The sequence below is a fragment of the Sphaerodactylus townsendi genome, unplaced genomic scaffold (assembly GCF_021028975.2).
Source record: "Sphaerodactylus townsendi isolate TG3544 unplaced genomic scaffold, MPM_Stown_v2.3 scaffold_181, whole genome shotgun sequence".
In the NCBI taxonomy this organism is placed as follows: Eukaryota; Metazoa; Chordata; class Lepidosauria; order Squamata; family Sphaerodactylidae; genus Sphaerodactylus; species Sphaerodactylus townsendi.
In genome coordinates, this window is record NW_025950343.1 from 1 (window position 1) to 16429 (window position 16429).

General features: G+C 45.8%; 1 long non-coding RNA gene across 1 annotated transcript; it reads right to left on the reverse strand.

Moving 5' to 3' along the window:
• Positions 1 to 8996: 8996 nt before the first annotated feature.
• Positions 8997 to 15951, reverse strand: LOC125425061. The gene is made up of 3 exons (XR_007243314.1): positions 15815 to 15951; positions 14988 to 15023; positions 8997 to 9197 (listed from the first exon to the last, which is right to left on the reverse strand). It is a non-coding gene; the product is annotated as an uncharacterized LOC125425061 (long non-coding RNA).
• Between the last annotated feature and the right edge of the window lie 478 nt (positions 15952 to 16429).

Here is a 16429-nt window from a genome sequence, read left to right on the forward strand (position 1 = left end):
CTTCTATTCAGGATACTTCAAACAAAGGCCAGGATACTTCTATTCAGATGCTCCCACCAGTGACCTTGCTATCTCCAGTGTTACTCCCATGCTATAGTCTTCATTGTTACTCATACTTCTATTCAGATGCCCTCAACTCTTTGTTACTCACAGACCATGTTTCTCCACCCACCCTGGACACTCCAACAGATATATATAGACTCCACTTGCTTTCCCAACATCAGATCCTCTGAAGATGCCAGCCACAGATGCAGGCGAAACGTCAGGAGAGAATGCTGCTAGAACACGGCCAGACAGCCCGGAAACCACACAGCACCCAAGTGATTCCGGCCGTGAAAGCCTTCGACAATACATTGATCTTGCTTTGATGACATCTTTTAAATGGTGAATGGAGATGTCAGCTTTGCCATTGCATAGTCTGTTAAGGTGTTTATCCATTCTGTAAGACCTGGAGAATGTTCTGATTTTCATCTTGCTGCAAATGCAATTCTACCTGCCATAACCACGTTCTTAAACAACTAATTACAGACTTTGGATAGATGAACTGGCAGAATATTTAACAGCATACTTTTTGGATCTAATATAAACTTAAGTTTCATTAGTTTTTGGAATTCATCATGAACCTTAATCCACTATTTTTTTTTTTGCTTATTTGCATGTCTACCACATATTTAAAAAATTGCATCTGTGTTTTGACATTTCTAACACTTACCACTATAATCCTTATTAAATTTAGCAATACCTTTAGGATAATATACCATCTAGAACACATTTTTAAATATATATTTTATTAATTTTATGTTTAAAGAAAGAAATAATGTAATATAATTATAAATTTATCAATATAAAACTTCATAAACTTTCATGGATAAAACTGACAAAGCTTACACACACATACACATTTGTGTGTGTGTGTGTTTGTGTGTACACACTAAATAAACTTTCACGGATAAAATTCATATATATATATATATATATCTGTGAAAATTTTATCTGTGAATGTTTATTCAGTGTGTATACATATATATGTGTGTGTGTGTATCTATAGTTATATCTATATATAGTCTTGATTTTTATCATTTTCTAAGTTATAAAAGTCATTCTTATCTATCCTTATTCAAGTAATATAACTAGGGCCGTTTCCGCATGGCAGCGGAAATGGCTGGGTCGGCGCTTCTCGCGCCGACCCGAAGACGCTGGGACCGTCCGCACGGACGGTCCCGGGAAGAGGCGGGCAGCCGGCGCCGCGGAGTGCCGGCGCCCGCACGACCCGGCTTGTCCCTGGGCCTCCGGCGCGTCGCCGAGGCCTGGGGACACGCCCCCCTGGCCCTGCGCGCCTGCTCAGCGACGCGCCGGAGGCCCAGGGACAAGGTGAGTGCCGGGTCGGGGAGGCGCCGTGAAGCCGCTGCCGTTCGCTCGGCAGCGGCTTCACTGCGGCGTATTCCCAAAAGAACGCTTCTTAGCGTTCTCGGAATTCGCCGGCTGCGGGCCAGCCTGCCGGCGCAGGGGCGGCGCGGCTGCGCTGCAGCTGCGCCGCCCGTGCGAATGGCAGCCTGGAGACGGTGTTTTTACCGTCTCCAGGCCGTCATTTTCCGCCCGTGCGGAAATGGCCTATGAGAATTAGTCTTCTTTTAAAGATCAGAATAAATGAAATATTTCCTACACATTATAAAACACATTTTATACTCGGCTCAAACTACTTTTTCGGCCCAACGTCACTCAACTGGTATGAACATTGATGCTCAAAAAATGTAGCGTGGCATTGTGAACACAGCCATCCAAACTGGACTAACACCCCTCTGAGTCAATTGAAGTCAGTAAGGTTAGAAGAATGGCATTGCTCAAAATGGCATTGAAGGGGTTGGAAAACAACTAGAACACAATTCATTTCCCCTCTTCTTCTCAAGGAAGCCCATCCACCTCTCTTATATACAATTTCTCTAAACTGAACCATTCTACAGATGGACAAACTCATATTACAATGTTTCTTGGAACTAAAACCCTGCCTGGTAGGTAGGAAAACAGGAAACCACGTAGAAGGCTGTGCTACACCTCTTCTTTCTATGTCCAGTAGAACAACTCTGTCTTCCAGGACCTGAGGAACTCTATTAAATCCCACAGAGCCCTGGTCTCCCAGCCAGAGTGTTCCACCAGGCATGTAACTTAAAAAAAAAATTAAGAAAAGCATTCATCCATGAGATTCCATGCCCATAGTTTGATGTGGTGAAGTCTGTGAAGACAGATACCATGTGACTTTGCTGCATGAGCCCATCGGCTCCACTAAATATATTTCAGTCAATGGTTTCTGGGCTGTGATGATGCTAGGATCAAGCAAGTACTTGTGTAGAAATCCACATACCCTCTTTCTCCCCCAAACTACCTGTATCAATGATGGTTATTATTTTTTACCATATAAAAGTCATTATTTCTCTTGCAGATTCTCACACAGGAGATGCTGAAGATCCTGCCAACCCTGACACTCATGCTGACATAGAAGATCTTGCTGACCATGATGTAGGGGGGGTGGGTCCTTCTGGCCATGATCAGGACCACGATCATGACCACGATCATGGTCACGATCATGGTCACGATCATGACCACGATCATGGTCACGATCATGACCACGATCATGACCACGATCATGGTGAGGGCAGTCCAGGTCCCTTCCAGCCACGACGTTGGTGGTTGTTGTTTGGTTAAACGTCTGGAATTTAACATCCTTGTCTGTTACCCCTTCGGATGGATTTTGATTATCTAATAATAACATGGTAGAAAAACTTGATTTGCCAAATGATGAAATTAACATGTACTTAATAAACATAGAGATGAGTTAATTGCAGCAAAATGTACTCCTTTCATTGTCTTTTTTTCCCCTTCAAATAAAGCAGAATTTGGGGAGCACGTTGCAGGTTCCTTATTTTTGTTTAAACCCCTCCCCCCATAAGTTTTAATATTTTAATACTATTTTTAAATTAATTCATGTGGTGACATGAAACTCAACAATATTGCACTAAAATTCATCTATGAAATAAAGTGTTAGGCAGATGTGTAGCAGCAATGGGGAATCGGGGACATACGGAGTGGCTTGTCCCAGGTGCCGCCATTGCTGTCATGTGTCAAGGGTGTGGGCATGTCGGGGTGTGACAGGATGGGGTGGAGCGGGGGCAGGCGGGCAGCTCATGCCCCGGGTGCAGTTCCCCCTCCCTTCATCACTGGTGTTAGGTGAGGGTTTCTTCACCTGTAATATTCCCGTCTGCTTAGGGTTAGGGTTAGGGTTAGGGTGCTTCCATGCCCTTGAGCAATACACAGCAATGGAAAGTGTTATCAAGTCACAGCCAATTTATGGAGACCTGGAACAGCTTACAAGGCAAGAGCCCAACAGAGGTGGTTGCTCAAGCTTGCCTCTGCATTTGTGACTCCTGGGACGCCTGACCTCCTTGGCAGTCTCCCATCCAACTAACGACTAGGGATGACCCTGGGCTCAATGAGATCTGACAAGATCATGTATATCCACACAAATAGCATGAATACGTCCCAAATAATCCTAAACTTGTTGCCACATCTTGGAAGCTAAACAGGGAGTAGCCATGGCTAGTACAGCAGATGGAAGACCATGAAGGAAGACCTGGGTAGCCATGCAGAGAAAGGCAAGGGCAATCCACCTCTGCTTGCAAAGCAAGGTTGCCTTGAGACCCCACCAAGGCACAATAATATCCCATCGAGGCTGCCGGGGGGGGGGGGGATCTGATGATGGAAGCAGCATGCAGCTGCATTCGTGGATTTTCCTTTCCTGGGCCTCAATTACCCTGACAGAGAGGGCACTCCCACCAGTGTACTGTGGCACTGGCATTGTCAGATGCAATGTCTGAGCACCCCGGCGACTGCTGATGTAGTGGGGGCAGGCTGGGGAAGAGCTGACATTAGTTGGCTCCCTCCCAGCCATATGCGCTGTTACGCCTGGGGCCGGGATTCAGACTTGCGTCACTCTTTTGTGCCCTCCCAGAGAGGGTTCTTGGTGGCAGAGAGAAGCTTTTTTTTACTTGTTAAGTTGTCCTGACGTCTTTCAGAAGCATCTATGGGAGCCGCACGGGTGGTGCAATCATTACAGCGTTGCAGCCAGCTGCCTGCATATATATAATTTGGTCTGCCCCACTTTGTGAAATCAATATGAAATCCACCCCAATGTCTTTGAGTGTTTCAGGTTCTCCCCATCTGACAATATTGCCAGACATTTGGTTTGCATTTCAAAGGTTTTGGGAGAAACCCTTGCCTCCACATTACGGCAAGAAAACGAGAGAGTTGGTGAATGAGACGTGATGGAGAGAAAGTGCTCTTGGCCCCTGTGCTAACATGACCATGCTGTACCTTTTCCCCACTATCACGCTTTGCAGTGCGCGCTTACTCTGAGCTGCCAGGGATTTCCGCCCCTCGTTTATGTTCCGCACTCACCTGCAGAGAGCTGCTGGGCAGTCATCAGAAGGTGCCAATTCTTCAGCTGCCAGAGATGACAGCACTGAAGGGTCGTTAGAGCACAGAGAAGGGCGGCTGCGTTGTCACGCCTCGACTCGTGGGGAGCATCACTGGACCACGGGCCATTTGGGGGCAGTAGCACGCAGAAAGCAAACGGGTAGGTGGGGAAAGGGCCCCTGACTGCTATTGTTTTTTTTTTGCACAGGTAACGAACAGTAGCTTACCCAACACTTACAGATTGCTCCTCTGGCTCTGCAGCAAAGCCAACGCTGGCACAACTGAGTGACTTTCAAAGCTGATCTCCGGTTCACCCACAGCAGAGTGTGGGGTCTCTGTGGAAGTTGGAAATTGGACCCGGCACAACAATGAGGTGGGCTACTAGAGGTGTTTGAACACACCTTGTGTCCGCAGTGGAGCAGAAACTTCCAGGATGGAGGTGGGTTACTATTAGGCAACTTACCTGGCCTCCTGCTGCTGAGAATGCTTGGGAGAGGCTAAACCCAACAGGACACAGATCCATCTTTGAAAAGGAAGGGAAGACAGCCATGGAAAAGGTCTGACCACTATCTCTTGAATGAGGAGGATCAACAGGTGAATGTAAGGTTGTGGGGTGATAGCTGTTTTCTGCTCCTCAGCCACGGCCTTGGTAACATTCCATGGACTGGGCTACGTGCCCGGGAGGACTGTTATCAGTAACCTTGCTGTCTGTGCTTATCATATGCGTGTGAAGTCTTGCTTTCTGCTTGTGTGAGAACCGGGTTTGGAGTTTGGGGAAGGTTGTCTTATGGGCTGTGGGAGGGGGCAGAAACGCTCGTAAAAGCAGCGGTTTGGCGGGAAAAGGTCAGAGTCCGCATTCCGTGTATTGTGCATCATGGAAGTTTAAGAATAAAGGAACTTTTCAAGTTACTTTGATTCTAGTCCTTCTGGTTCCTTACATTGAAAGGAGAAGGGGCTGAACAGTGTTGCAGATCCCCTCACTTTCTGATTTGAGGCCTCAAGGGTGGAAACTTCTGGGAACCAAGGTTTGGGAAGAGGAGGAGCTAGGTGCACTATACCCTTCTGCTCCCCATGAGAAGAAAAATAGCAGGGTGTTCTAAATCAGGGGGTCCCAACCCTTTAAACCCTTTAAAGTCCCAACCCTTATCAGATCCTGTGAAGATGCCAGCCACAGATGCAGGCGAAACGTCAGGAGAGAATGCTGCTAGAACACGGCCATACAGCCCGGAAACCACACAGCACCTTTAAAGTCTGTGGGCACCTTTGCAATTCTCACACAAAATGCTGGACATAATTGCAAAATGCCTGCCGTAGGAGATACGGAGCCAGCCACAACACTCCAGGGAGTGAAGTATTCCTATCAATGACTTCGCATTTGAGGATGATTTTTGAAGCACTTGGTGGGCACTAAGAAAAGTATCAGGGGCATTAGGGCGCTCATGTGCTCTATGGAGCAGCAGTGGCGTAGGAGGTTAAGAGCTCGTGTATCTAATCTGGAGGAACCGGATTTGATTCCCAGCTCTGCCACCTGAGCTGTGGAGGCTTATCTGGGGAATTCAGATTAGCTTGTGTACTCCCACACACGCCAGCTTGGGCTAGTCACAGCTTCTCGGAGCTCTCTCAGCCCCACCTACCTCACAGGGTGTTTGTTGTGAGGGGGGAAGGGCAAGGAGATTGTAAGCCCCTTTGAGTCTCCTGCAGAGAGAAAGGGAGATATAAATCCAAACGCTTCTCTTATTTTTCTTCTATGTTGGGGACCTCCATGTTGGGGACGTACGGAGTGGCTTGTCCCAGTTGCCGCCATTGCCGTCACGTGTCAAGGGTGTGGACTCTCTTCCCCCTCTCAGGCAATAGGGTGTAGAAAAAGAGGGGATGGCCCCCAGTAGCTAGAGCAGGAGTAGGGAACCTGCGGCTCTCCAGATGTTCAGGAACTACAATTCCCATCAGCCCCTACCAGCATGGCCAATTGGCCATGCTGACAGAGGCTGATGGGAATTGTAGTTCCTGAACATCTGGAGAGCTGCAGGTTCCCTACCCCTGAGCTAGAGGCAACAAGTGCATCAGGTATGACTTCCTGTCCCGCCACATGCGTATACTTTTGTTTAATCACAGGAAAACATTCTTTCATCAGACCTTATTTTATTTATTTATTTATTTATTTATTTATTTATTTATTTATTTATTATATTTGTATACCGCCCTCCCCGAAGGCTCAGGGCGGTTTCCAACAACATAAAAATTTAAAACATCATAAATATAAATATAAATTAGTTAAAATACATAAAATTTTAAACTAGAGATGGCTTCAGCTATTCTATTCCCCCTTTTATGAACCCACGGGAGGCCAGATGTTTACTTATTATTGCGGTTGATATCATCCTGGCTGGCCAAACGCCTGGCGGAACAGGTCCGTTTTACAGGCCCTGCGGAAACTTTGTAAATCCCGCAGGGCCCTGATCTCACCTGGAAGCCTGTTCCACCAGGTAGGGGCCAGAACCGTAAAAGCCACAGCCCTTGTAGAGGCCAGCCGGATCGCAGGGCCAAAAGGATCACCAACAGGTCCGCCTCCGATGAAGCGAGAGGAGGCCTAGAAGAGGCGATATAGGAGAAGAGACGGTCCCTTAGATATGCAGGGCCAAAGGCGCTGAGAATGGCTTTAAAGGTCAAAACCAGAACTTTAAACATGACCCGGTACTCGATCGGCACTATCCATGTAGCCTGAAGTTGTATGGTCTAGGAAAAGTGGCATCAAAGAAGATTCTGCTGCAAGTGTCCTATCAGCTTCACTAAATATGCGCTTCGGAACAACTATTTCCAGATAGATGCGGGGATTCAAACAAGAGCACACCTGGGTTTTATACAGATACGGGAATACTGCTTGGACCACAGGCTGAAGTTACATGCCCTCTTCTGTACCGCTTATGATAGATTCTGTTTATCTGGGAATATCACTTTATAAAGAAATAACTTTGCGACCACTTAGACAAAACAGCAAAAATTTAACTAATAAAAGTTAGAGATGGTTGAACTGTAGCAAAATGGAGTTTGGACTGTTCATCTTTCCAAAAGCATATGCATTTCAGTCAAATTCTTATAAATGCTATTGTTTTTTGTTAAAGAAAAAAGGCAACAGTTTTCTATTGCAGATTAAAAAAAATGACTGAAGACTTGACATTATCTCAACTCAAAGGGATAAGGGAGCTTGCTTGATAATCCGGGGAAAGTGTTGTCCTGTTGTAGGGTTTCATATTCCTGAGGCACTTGCTAACTCTGGCCCCTTCCTCACATGTGCAAAATAATGCGTTTTTCAAACCACTTTCACCAACTTTGTTTGCAAGTGGATTTTGCCATTCCATACAGCTTCAAAAAAAAGAGCACTGAAAGCAGTTTAAGAAAGTGCATTATTCTGCATGTGCGGAATGAAACCTTGGTTAGTATTAATGTGATCTACGGGCAGTTAAGGGAAAGCCAGTGTGGTGCAATGGTAAAGGTGTCAAACTAGGATCTGGGAAACCCAGGTTCGAATCCCCACTCTGCCATAGAAACTTTTCCGGGTGACCTTGGAGAATTGATAACACAAGCTCCAGCTCCAATCACAGCAGAGGTATTTGGTTAGGGGAAGTCCCCAAGAAACACCAGGGGCATGATATAGAGACCTTAGTGTGGCAAGAAGCCACCTCGGAAGGTCTCTTGCCTTAGGAAAATCCCCTACAGAGTTGCTGAAAGTCAGCTGTGATGATGCCCCCCCCCCTCCCTGGGCAGTTGGGACATGGTGCATAACAGTGTGTATGCCCCAATACTTGAAATGGAGTTGAACCAGTCAAGGGGTGGGAGACTCAGAGCAGCAGAAAAGGCTGCAGGAACTCTTTGGAGAAGACTAAGGCTACCAGACTGGGGACCTTGAGGGTTGTATAAGCCCTTAACACCTTGTTAAGGTAAAACTGCAATAATATTGGGAGCTACTGGGAAAGGTAGTTGTTTGTTTTTGCAATGTTGTAAATGTTGGAGTTTATTGTTTTGGGAGGGCTTCTTTTTGTGGTTGTAATGGGTGAGAGTTCTCCTAAGAGCCTTCATCATGTTGCATCCTGTATTCATCAAGCCCTTGGAGTCTTCAGGAGCCAACCCACTTGCAAAGAAGAATTGGACTTGGCAGTATCAGTAGACTGTAGCTAGAGGGACTTGAAATGCAACCTGAACAGGACCTTGAATTGTAATGTTAAATGTTGATGTTTAATGTTATTTGTAAAGAGAAGTAAACTGTTTTGTTTACATTTGGTTCTTTGCAACTCCTTCCAAGTACTGCCCCACAGAACCCACAAGCTGAGGTTACAAGTGCATCCCGTCATAGGTGCAGTGGTTGCCATTTAGTAGAAAGGAATGCACGCATCTGCCCCAGGACCAGTGGGGTTATTACAGTTGAAGAGGCACCACATGCTTGACATTAAAGATATTCTATAGAGCTGCATTTCATCATGACCAAAAAAACAAAACAAAAACGAAGCTAAAGAATAAGTAAGCATTTTCACAACTTTCCCCTTCAATGGTATCTATTTTATTGGCATTATTTTTTTCTCTCACAAATTGACTGCTAAGGAGTGTATCATCTTGGGGGCTGGATGAATTCTTCTGGGGACCTGAGGCCTGCTAGTGTCCAAATACTACACCATCCAAGAAACTGAATAAAGGGCCAGATAAGTGACAGGCGCTGTTGACTGGTATGTCTCCAGGACCTGGAAACAGAGAGAAAAATATATTAGCAATGTCATCCTTGTTCAAAGCCAGAATAACTTTGAGAGAATTAGGCTTGGCTGATGCTGTATGCATTTAGCAGTCCAGGATCCTGTCTGGAATTACTCTATGGTGCCTTTAAAGACATGTAGCTTCCCTTCAAGCAGTACAGTATCCACCAGGAGACCTGGAATGATGATTGGTCAACTTGTCTTCTGAACAATATGTGACTGTTCCCTCCCCCTTCCATTTGGTACAACCAGGATGCAGATTATGGGGGGGAAACAGAGAGTACTGACTGCTTTCTCGTCTGCTTTATCCCTTCTTGTGAATTTTGTAGTGGTGGGAAAGTCTGTCTGGTGTGAACCCTTAAGCAATATGTCTCCACTTTTAGTTGGGGAAATTAACTGGAGGAAATGAAAGGGAGTAACAGGAATCAGTGACCTATGTATACAGGGATTTTCCAGGCAGAAAACTCTTAAACAGTCTGTTGTAAATAAGAAGAGTTTTATTAATAATAAAAATAATGAAAAACCCAAGTTGTATCTATTTAATCTAGCGCGCGCGCGTGTGTGCATAAAGAACTAAGAAAGAAACAATGGAAGTTGTTTGGAAGAATGTCCTATGGAAGAATGGCTCAATATTTTCACAACTTAGACATCCCTTCAAATCGTAGAACTTGTATGTTAGCCCATTTCAATGTCCTTCCCTCAAAGATACTGACTGGGAAATAACAGAAGATTCTGCTGCAGGAGAGAACATGTATATGTTCTTCAAGTTTCCTTGACACAATCCAACATATCATCTTGGATTGCCAATACCACGTAATACCTTTATCTTTCCCCTAATCCATTCTAAAGACCTCACAAATAAGGATGACATTGTTCAAATTTTACTGAATTATCATATTCCAGAATTATTGTCACGGTTACTAAGTTTCTTGCTGAAAAGTTAGAAAGTAGAAAGTGAATTATTGTGATTTTTAAAGTTCTCGATTATTATGTGCAATCTAAATGCCAATAAACGATTAACTTTGTATAAGGTTATTGGAATGGACAATAGTTGCCAGTCTTGCAGACAGTGAGGTCCAATAAAGTAGCACTGAAGAAGGAAATGGCCACTGTTTCCAGGAACAGAATGAGGGACCCACACAGCTTGTGGTGTGCTCATGGATTATTATTATTATTATTATTATTATTATTATTATTATTATGATTATTATTATTATTATTATAATTATTGTTATTATTGTATTATTAATGTAATAATAATAATAATAATAATAATAATAATAATAATAATAATAATAATAATAATAACAATAATAATAATAATAATAATAATAATAATAATAATACTAATAATAATAATAATAATAATAATCGCCCTCCCGAAGATGAACAAAACTATGAATGAATAGAGCACAAATAAAATCTAAATTTTTAAAATAGTTATTAAATATGGCTCTATATGTTAAAATGGAACCCCCATTAAAATGCAGCATCTATCAAAATTACGATTAGTCTACTAAGTCCCTAGAAAAGAGGAGGAAAGAAGAGGAGGAGAGCGACAGGGTCCACAGATTTTAGAAGTGGGAATAACATCAGCGGCCGGAGCTCTCAAAGGCCCGGTGGAACAACTTTCTGTCTTGCAGGCCCTGCAGAAATTCATTAAAGATCCCGCCCAGGGCCAGCGTAGCGCTGGAGGTGGCGTTCCACCGGGGAGCCAGGAAGCTGTAAAGGCTCTGGCCCGGGTGGAGGCCAGCCGCATCATTGAGGGGCCAGGGATCACCAGTAAATTTGCCTCTGCTGAGCGCAGAGGCCAATTTGGGACATATGGGGCAAGACGGATCTCAGACAGACAGACAGACAGACAGACAGACAGACAGACAGACAGACAGACAGACACACACACACACACACACACACACACAACGGCCAAAGGACTAATATTTATACTCCAAAATGAGTCCTGAGGTGATTTGAGCTAAGCTGCCAATAAGCCAGAGGACAATAAATTGATTGCTTTTCTGGGGAACAAACAAAAGAGACAAAAGGTGAGATGTGCCATCCGGGATACAAGAGAAAGCTTTCAACTATTTCCTGAATATAGATTAATAACTGTGATGGATACAAGTCAGTGCTGAGGTGGCTACAAATTAGAATAAACAAAGGTCAACTGATTTTCTCATTTTTGGAGTGAACAAATAAAGACCTGCAGTGGCGTAGGAGGTTAAGAGCTCGTGTATCTAATCTGGAGGAACCGGGTTTGATTCCCAGCTCTGCCACCTGAGCTGTGGAGGCTTATCTGGGGAATTCAGACTAGCCTGTGCACTCCCACACACGCCAGCTGGGTGACCTTGGGCTAGTCACAGCTTCTCGGAGCTCTCTCAGCCCCACCCACCTCACAGGGTGTTTGTTGTGAGGGGGGAAGGGCAAGGAGATTGTCAGCCCCTTTGAGTCTCCTGCAGGAGAGAAAGGGGGGATATAAATCCAAACTCCTCCTCCTCTTCCTTCTTTGTTTAGCTAGGCATAGGACACTGGGAAGGTGCAAACTGCCCACCACCCTCCCACCCATGGTTTGACGGACAAATTTGAGTCCCAAAGTCTTTGAACCTGCATGGTGTAGTGGTTAAGAGTGGCAGACTCAAATCTGGAAAACCAGATTTGATTCCTCCCCCCTCCCCATGAGTGGTGGACTCTTAGCTGGCAAACTTGATTTGTTTCCCCGCTCCTACACGTAAAGCCTTCTGGGTGACTTGGGATAGTCTCTCAGAACTCCCTCAATCCCGCCTGTCTCATCAGGTATATGTCATGGGGAGGAAAAGGGAAGGCCATTGTAAGCTGCTATGCGATTCCTTGAAAGTAGAGGAAATCAGAATAAAACCCCCACCCGTTCTTTCCTTCTTCTGAGAAGCACCCATTTTACTAGTCACAGCTTCTCGGAGCTCTCTCAGCCCCACCTACCTCACAGGGTGTTTGTTGTGAGGGAGGAAGGGCAAGGAGATTGTCAGCCCCTTTGAGTCTCCTACAAGAGAGAAAGGGGGGATATAAATCCAAACTCCTCTTCTTCTTCTTCTTACATGGAGCAGTGTCTTGCTTTCGTATCAGTTCTTGTTCCCTGTGCCACGCATGGCATCCTCCAGCAATAGAAGGCTCTGGCTGCCTTCAGGGTGTGCTGGCAAGGGGAGTTTGAAGGCAAAGAGAAACAGTGGTCAGGACCCAACACTCCAGTGAGCAATGTGTGGAGCCCTCCTCCAGCCTAAAGCATCTTGCTCCAAATGAAATGGCTCTGCCTCCATCTCAAGAGTCACTTAGGCTGTAGGAAGGTTCTTTGGGCTGGATAAATGGCTTCCAGTCCAAGGCAGGATATATGCTATTGGGAGCACCTTGCACGCATCCAAGATGCTCAATGCCTTCTCCCACAACATTGTCCCCAGCTGGCTGCCATGGGCAAAAGTGGTCCCTGGTCCAAGAAATATCCATCTGTCTTAAGCCAGGCTTTTTCACCCATGGCCCCAGCTTGGGAGAACTCTGTATCTAATGAGAACCAGACCTCAAGGGACCTAGCTCAGTTTCACAGGGCCTGCAAGATGTTCTGCCAGGCCTATGGTTGAGAATGTGATTGTTTACACCAACTGATCTCCTTTGCTGGGTCCGAGTAAGGCCCTTTCCGCACGGGCCAAATACAGCGTCCCAGGGACGACAAAAATGCCGTCCCTGGGAGAGCATTCACACAGGACGCGTTGCTGCTGCGCAGCAGCGCCGTCCTGGCTTTCCTCGGGCGGCATGAAGCCGCCCCTGCAAACCTCACTCAATGAGCGAGGTTATTGATAAGCAGCGTCTTCCCGGCGGTGCGGTATGAACCGCACTGCTGGGAAGCTGCTGCTTTCCCCGTTGGCTCCACTCACCTTCTTGTGCAGCGTCCCTCTGGAGGTCTGCAGAGACCCACCCACGCTGCCCTGCGACCTCTGGATGTCGCAGGGCAGCGTGGGCGGGTCTCTGTAGTCCTCCAGAGGGACACTACACAAGAAGATGAGTGGAGGGGGACCACCAAGAGGCGGCTCCACGTGGAGCCACCTCTCCGGCTGCAGGGGAAGTCAGGGCTGCGCACGGAAAGGGCCTTAGTTTCATGTCTCCTAGCTATTTTTTAGGACTCTCCATGATGCTTTCCCCAGCACCCATCTCAGCCTGATCAACAGTCATTCCCCTTTTAACTTGCCAACGAGACTGAAGCGAGGGAACCACTTCTAGAGCACCATTTTTTAATGTTTTAATTATTACTTTAAGGATATTCTAAATCCTAATTAATAATCTGTCCATATGTTTTTATGCTGATGTTTAATGAATGTAATTAATAATATTTATTTACAATCTTCAACCAAAACATTTACATTGCTGCTTGACGGAAGGAACTAATAATCTTCCTAGCTTTTCCATGAATAAATGTAAAATACAACATCATTCTGTATGTGGTAAATTGGTTCAAGGTAAACAAAGCGTAAGGCGCAGCATGGGGGTCTGATCTGTGTACTGGGCAGCACGAGTGCTGTCCCCCAGATGATGAAAAATTATCACACGCTGGAGCAGCTGTGAGATTCCAGATGGGCGGTTGCCACTTCCTGAAGACTCTTTGCTGCCAGGGGCGCAAGCCACAGAAGCCCACGTCTGGGCAGATTACCCCTTGGCTTGCTCCACCCCAATCCTCATAAGGAGGTTCCAATAAAGCGGGTATTTCGCCCGCTGTCCCCAAGCTAAAGATCAGTCTCCCATGCACAATCCGCCAACCCTCTAACATAACAAACATGCATTGACATAATGCCAAAAAACAGGGAGAGGTGGGTGGGAAAACGTGCTCGCACCGACAAATGGGGAGAGGTCAGGCCGGGTCTGGCCTAAAATAGGCCACCTGGCCCCACCTCCCCAGTGACGTCAGGGCGCCAGGCGTCACTACCTGGCACCCTGGAGGCTTGCGGTGCCTGTGTGGCACTGTGAGCCTAAAGCCTCGCGAGCTATTGGAAGCTTGCGAGGCAACAGGGAAGGCAGCAGCCACCAAGGAGGCTGTCCCTCACCAGCAATGGCAGCTGCAGTAAGTCGCGGCTGCTCTTTTAATGTAGTATTGTAGATTATTGTAGATTAGAGTCATCCTGCTTTTAACCACTATCCCCTGCTGGCTCTCCATACATATAGGAAAACTACACGAAAATCAATCGGTGCCAGTACTTCTGGACTGTGATTTACCATAAGTGATTTTAAGAAAGATAGCAATGCACATTTGAATTAAAGGCAGATAATTGTCATACATTTACCCCCAGACCACCAGTAGAGCACTAAAGCACTGACCCAAATGGGCCGGAAACACCCATCTGACAAACCACCACAGCAACCATAGGAGCACTTTTTCCTAGCTGTTGGACCACACACCTATATATTATCGCACATGACTCAATGGTGGTTGTCTACTCCAAAAGTAACAGGAAAACTATTACATATTCGGGGCAGAATGATGCACGATGTATTGTATGAAACTGTATGAGTATGATGTATGAGTCTGAAATTGTATGCATCGAGGAATGCTGCTGTAAATTTCGTTGTGCGTGCACAATGACAATAAAATGCTTAATGCTTAATGCTTAATGCAGAAGCACTTTGGCCCATTCTTCACACCAGACTGAGTACAAAGCGTCTCCATTGCATGCCTTGGAAGCTCTTCCCTTTATTCCTTTCCAGCTCAAAAAAGATGGATGTTTTGCTGAAAATAAACCATCAGACCGCGTGTGCCAAGATACTTACTGGGAGTTCCTGGACTTGGGTCTTCTTCATCACTCTCTAGATAGGGACAGAACAGAAACATCAGAGCTTGTCATCTCTAAACCAGGCCAACGAGCAATTTTGCAGCCCTTTGGACATTCCTCCCCCCCCCCCCTTGAATCTTGGGATGGGGAACTGTGCTCCTTCTTTGTGGGGTTTTGTAATTGTGACTGCATATCTCAAGGTGACCTAAAGAAGAAGAAGAAGAGTTTGGATTTATATCCCCCCTTTCTCTCCTGCAGGAGACTCAAAGGAGCTGACAATCTCATTTCCCTTCCCCCCTCACAACAAACACCCTGTGAGGTAGGTGGGGCTGAGAGAGCTCCGAGAAGCTGTGACTAGCCCAAGGTCACCCAGCTGGCGTGTGTGGGCATGCACAGGCTAACCTGGATTCCCCAGATAAGCCTCCACAGCTCAGGCGACAGAGCTGGGAATCAAACCCGGTTCCTCCAGATTAGATACACGAGCTTTTAACCTCCTACGCCACTGCTGCTCCTTGGAAAGGCTACATGGAAAAGGCTACATGGAAAAGAAAAGGCTACAGGGAAAAGAACATGAAGGAAGAAGGGCTGTACTGGAAAGAATGTGGGTTCAAGAGCCTCCATCACACAACATATTGAATGTGGTGGGACTGTATCCCCCCCCCCTGAAGATTTTCCTAGTGAGAAACCCTATAATTCTCCTATTCTGAGCAACAAGATTGCCTATTCAGATAAGCCGCCTCAGTCCCCACCAAGCCTTGAAGTCACCTACTGAAGAAGACACACCAAACAGGAATGACAGAAAGAATGTGACTGTCATTTACTGACCTGCAAACACCAAGGTAAAGGCAGCCCCAGCCAGAAGAAGCAGGATCCAAACCTTCATTGTCACTGAAGGGATTTGGATATTTTCAGAGATTTGGACAGTTCCAAATACTTGAGACAACCTGTGGGAAGTCGAAAGCCACCACTGAACTTGCATCCAGTCGCTCTGCCTTAAAAAGACCTAAGATGTCAATCAGAAGAGCTGGCAGAGGGGAATGGGGTGTTGTCTCAGCAAACAAGTTGGCTTTTCTGAGAAAATCCTGTTGCATGAATAAATAACGGGGGGAAAAAATCTAATGGGCCATGTGCCAGGATCAAGATTACCTAGAAGAAGAGTTGGATTGATCTCCCTCTCTCCTATAAGGAGACTCAAAGGGGCTTACAAACTCTTTTCCCTTCCCTCTTCACAACAAACACCCTGTGAGGTAGGTGGGGCTGAGAGAGCTCTGAAGATCTGTGACTAGTTCAAAGTCATCCAGCTGGCATGTGTTGGAGTGCACAAGCTAGGTCGATTCCCCACTCACCATTAGACGCGCGCTCATCACTCCAAATATCCAGGTTTCCTGCAGCATTATTTATTTATTTATTTATTTATTTATTTATTTATTTATTTATTTA